The sequence below is a fragment of the Phyllostomus discolor genome, chromosome 3 (genome assembly GCF_004126475.2).
Source record: "Phyllostomus discolor isolate MPI-MPIP mPhyDis1 chromosome 3, mPhyDis1.pri.v3, whole genome shotgun sequence".
Taxonomy (NCBI): Eukaryota; Metazoa; Chordata; class Mammalia; order Chiroptera; family Phyllostomidae; genus Phyllostomus; species Phyllostomus discolor.
The window spans coordinates 157,072,948-157,078,590 of record NC_040905.2 but is presented as its reverse complement, the minus strand read 5'-3'; the positions used below and the strand labels follow the sequence as shown (position 1 = coordinate 157,078,590).

The following is a 5,643-nucleotide window of genomic DNA, read 5'->3' as shown; positions in this document are numbered from 1 at the left end:
AATTCATGTTTTTAAATAACTCCCCTGTTTTGGGCACTTTTACAAGTTTTTTTTTTTTCATCTAATTTACGGATTATAGTATATTTCAATACAACTATTTTTTTATGAAGAAAAACCTTATTTCAAACAGATTCAGTGGTACATGCGCTATAAACAAAGGCTGTTTGTAATTCAAAGACAAATCATGAAAAAAAAATAAGAAAAACTTTAAACAGGTTCAGTTGTATGTGTGCCATAAGCAAAGTCTTGTTCTAACAGTTTTATTTCAAACCTGAATTGATGTACTAATTTGATACTGTTTAGCAATAATCAGTTTCTGCTAAAATATGGGTTGAATTCATCTATATACTAATTTGATATTTATTGTAAATCCTATTTTTATTCTAGTAGTGGGGACTAAGTTTTCTTCACACACACAAAAAAATTAGAATAACCTTACATCTTCTAAGATAGCAAGCTGTGAAGTGTATTCTCCAAGGCTACTTTGAAATGATACCCTTAGGTTGGCAAGAGAAATCTAACTTCATCCAAACTGATATTCTTCAGTCACCATGTACTGTTGGCTTGATGGTTACTCCTCTTCTTACCTGACCCCAACCAATTAAATGCCAGTGTTTTTCAACTTTTCGGCCAAGGGCAATTTTTAATCCTTCTTCTGTGCACACAGGATTAGTGAGAACTATTTTGCCAAAATCAGCCTTGACTGCACAAACTCTTCCTCCTGTAGACAAGGATCCTATGTGTACCATAAGCACTTTACTCTTAAATAGCTTTGCATCTTTGCTGCTTTTTTGCCTCCTTCCATGCATACACCAAGAAGCTGTCTAAGTAGGAAATAGATTTCCAATTCTGTGAAGACCTCTGGTGATACTCCAACTGCACCAGCCACCTGTCCCACCATTCTGTCAGCCCGGCACAAAGTGGGGTCAATTTTCATTCCAACTCCAATAAGACCCCCTGGAGCAGCATATTGAAGATTATTATGCTCAGTAAATAGTGATTCATTTTTGGAAACTATTGGTTTATACATAAATTTTCCTTCACTATCCTTGGAAACAATACCAGGTTGGACTTCTATCTCCTGGCCCAACTTTAATACTCCTTTTAAAATAGTACCACCTGCCACACCACCTTTAAGGTCATCAACCTCACAGCCAGTTTTGTTGACATCAAATGACTTAATAATAATAAGTTGGGGTTCTGATATAAAGTCCCTTATAGGCACTGGAATTTTCTTTACACTATATTCACAGACAACTTCAATATTATATTTTGGCTGAGCAGAAATTGGAATAATAGGAGATCCTTCTGCTGCTGCACCTTGTACAAATGCAAGGATTTGTTCATATTGTTATTTAGTCTGACTTTCTTTTACCAAATCAATTTTACTTTTTTTGAATCAAAAAATGTTTCACTTTCATAATTTCTATGGCAGCCAGGTGATCGGGAGTCTGAGGTTGAAGACAACACTCAGTACCAGCTATCAACAGAAGAGCTGCATCCATCACTGCTATATCATTCAGAACAGTAGGTATCAACATGCCATGACCAGGACAGGCAACAAAGGAAACATGTCTGATTACTTTGAAGTTCCCTTTGGTCCCTGGAATGTGTGTAGGAAACTCATCAGGTGCACTGCTTCCACAGCATCTATAGCAGGGGTGTCAAACTCATTTTCACCAGGGCCACATCAGCCTCTAGGTTGCCTTCAAAGGGCCAAATGTAATTTTAGGGCTGTATAAATGTAACTACTCCTCAAGTAGTTACAAGGAGCTCGGAGCTGCCGCCAGGTAGAAACAAGGTGCTGGGCCAGATAAAACAAGGTGTAGGGCCAGATTCAGCCTGCAGGCCTGTGATTTATAGCATTTTGATCAAAGACAACTTGCATCATCAAGTTTATAAATCTTGGCATTAGCATACCCAAGTCTGATTGTGATATTTCTTTCTAACTCATTTTTAAACCTGACAGTGTGGACTCCAGAAATAGCCTTGACAATTGTAGATTTTCCATCAGCAACATGACCAATTGTACCTATGTTAATTGTGGCTTGTCTGCTGATAACTTCCTGTGAAAGTGGAGTCAACTTGGTAACATCTAAGGTGGCAAGATTCTGATGAGAAAGACGCGGCTGTACCAAAGTCACACTAGCCTCACAAAATACCATCTTGTCTGGAGAGGAAAGACAATACAACTAACTCTTGAGCAGCTAAAATAGTTTCTCTTTCTGGTGACCAGGCTTCTTTTTTTTAATTATTATATATTTTTTTCCATTACCATTTAGTGCCCTTATAACTCCCTCCCCCCACCCCTGCAATCACCACACTACCGTCTATGTCCATGAGTTCCTTTTCCTTTTTAGAACAGGATAATAGCTAAGATGGGGTGGTGGGGGTTAGTTGATACTATTGCCTCTAAGTCATAACAAGGTGGTACAATTGTGTTAGAATATAGATGTTTGAATTTGTGGGCAAATGCAATAGGAGTTATGACTGCAGTTAGTTTTAGTGGCATTGCTTTACTAGGTTCATTATACACATAAATATGGGTTTGTTCCTGATAAACATTCTGACTGGACAGAAAGGTTAGCTACATAAAAATGACCCCTTTAAGAGAAGACTAATTCAACACAAGCATTCTGGTCCACACTCATGCTACCCCATCTGCTAAAATCTGCCCACAGAGTGACTGCCACTCCCTTGACCAGATGAGCCAGACCAAAGATTCCCCAAGGCCTTACAGGCTGCTGGATGAATACCTGGTCTAGGAAGACATGAAACTCTTAATCCCACCAGAGCTCAGAACCCTCTCCTTCCTCCCTGTTCATTTAAAAAATAGGGAGGTGGTAATATATTGTGATCCCGCCCCCCAAATATCTGCTAGTTCCACATTCCTTGTGTTAGGTCCCACTTGATTAAAAAAGGAACCTCTCTATAGTTAATAACTAGGGCATCTGTATTTTATAATCAGTTGATATATATCTTGGTATATATGACTATCTGAAGTCATTACTAAAGTAATTTGTGAGCTTTTACTAAATATAAAAGTTACTAAATTTTTCAGATCTGAAAATTCACTCTGTTCCCAGCTATTGCAAAATGCTGTAAAATATTGGGTTGAAGCAACATGGGCAATTTTTTTATGTAATTATTTTAAACTAAAGAAATATTGAACTAGTTAGACCATTTTTTTAATGTTTGGAAGTACAGATTTAAAGATATGGGTTGCTTATATTAATGGGGTTCTTTATATAAATTAGAAGAATCAATAACTGAAGTTCAAAAATGTAAAAATAAATACATACTACTATGTTTTTCTGCTTGACAAGACAGATATTGCCAGATCACAGTTGGCTGAGGTAATTCCTGGGCAAGTGACTAAGTTTTCATTCTAAGTAGAACTCTGAACTTGTATTACCATGTTGTTGTACCAAAGTGATGCTGTGTGCTAAAAATATATACAGAATGTTTTGGGGGGTAAGTCAATGCATATAAAATTACACCTCTTTCTGTAGACAGAATTATACCTTTATTTCTTTTTACTGTCTACATCACTATGTATACTGTGGTACAATTTCACAGGTTACAATGTTCCTTCATGTTCTCCAAATTGTATAACCCTGACACTACTTGATTGCCATCTCAACCTGTTTATTGCAAGTGAGAAGAAACCAAAATGTATTTTTAAATACTCTCTGATCAGACATGTGATGAATCCCAAAGCATAACTGTGTTAGCATGTTTTATCTTTGCTAATAAGATTCCTTTGGAAATAACAAGCAGAATAGTTCAGTAATTTAAAAACTAGCACATTATTACTTTAATAGGAACTGTGAATATTTTATCACCATAATCCCCAATGAATAATTCTGCTTTGTTACTTTCCCTTCAAGGAGAAGAATATGTGAAGTTATGTGTGATGATAGACTCTCTAGAAAACCTTTGAGATTCTCTATAAAGTAACTCTGAAAATCTTGGGTATTCTCCTCAGGACATTAAGAGATAGTGTTCAAAATGTGAAGCAATTATTTGTCAAAATTCTCTAAATATTGAGATTAGCTTATCATACCCTTTTTTGAATTTGCATTTTTATCACTTTATTTGTATCAAATCTCTTGCATATTAATTAACCTTAAGTCTCTAGGATTCCTTCATTAATATCAGCTCTCTGCCTTTTGTTACAAAGTCACACTCTTATTTGCATAATGGTTTCACCAAAGACTCTTTACTGAGTACCTACTATGACAGAGAAAGCAATGCTCACCAAATATTGCATTTGCTTTTCTACATTTCTCAGAATATGTTGCAGTTAGGTAGAGGTTATGAGACTAGTTATGGATAGTGTGTGATAAGCCAAAATGAATTTCTTAGTAATGTCTTTCACATTAACTGTCATGGTATCTCAGGGCCTGTGTTTAATGAAACCTTATTTTACTTAATAATGCCCCTCAAATCATTCATATAACTTTTATGACAGTATACTATTTTAATGTTTCTACTTTATTGTTAGTTAATTTTGGTACTCTTATTGTGCTTATCAGATTATACATGTGTAAACTATATTCCCTGTTTTTCTCCAGCTTTATTAAAATAAAATTGACATTAACATTGTGGAAATTTAACATATATAAGTTATTGATTTGATATACTTGTACACTGCAAAACTATTATCAGTGTAGGCTTAGTTAACACATATCCCTACCTATAATTACCATTTCTCTTTTGTTGTGAGAACTTTTAAGATATACTGCCTTCACAAATTTCAAGTATATAATAGAGAGCATTTTTAACTTCAATCACCTTGCTGCATTTGATACCCCAAACTTATTAATCTTATTATGCTTATTGTACCCTTTAACCAACTTCTCTTTATTTCCCCCACCCCTTAGCCCCCAGTAATTGCCAGTTTATTGTGTTTCTATGAGTACGGCTTCTGTAAATTCCATATACAAATTATATCATACAGTATATGTCGTTCTCCAACTAATTTCACTTAACACAAAACCCTCAAAATCCATCCATGTTGACTTAGACAAATGGAAGAATTCCCTTCTTTCTGTAGCTGAATAATATAACCCATTGCATGTATGTTTGTATGTATATACTCATATATTTATTTAACATAATCTTCAAGATCCTGATTTATTTTTTCTGGATATATAGCCAGAAGTGAAATTGCTGGATTATATGGTATTTCTGTTTAATTTCTTGAGGAATATCCACACTATTTTTGATGGTAAATGTACCAATTTACATTCCTACCAATAGTGCATTGACAGTTCCTTTCCCCCACATCTTTGCCAACAACTGTTATCTCTTCTCTTTTTTGACAATAGTCATTCTAACAGGTATGACATGGTAGCTTATAGTGATTTTGAATTGCATTTCTCTAATAATTAGTGATGTTGAACATTTTTTCATGTATCTGTTGGCTATTTTTAAAAATGGCATTTTTGGAAAAATAAATATTCAGTGTCATCCATTTTTTTAATCAGATTGTCTATTTTTTCAGTTGTTAAGTTGTATGAGTTCTGTATATATTTTGGATACTAAGCCTTTGTCCAATATATGGATTGCAAATACTTTCTTTCATTCCACAGGTTGCCTTTTCATTGCAATGATTGTTTATTTTGTTGTACAGAAGCT

General features: G+C 34.8%; 1 pseudogene; it reads right to left on the bottom strand.

Moving 5' to 3' along the window:
• Nucleotides 1-530: 530 nt before the first annotated feature.
• LOC114508895 lies at nucleotides 531-2,165 on the bottom strand (annotated as a pseudogene).
• Nucleotides 2,166-5,643: the final 3,478 nt, after the last annotated feature.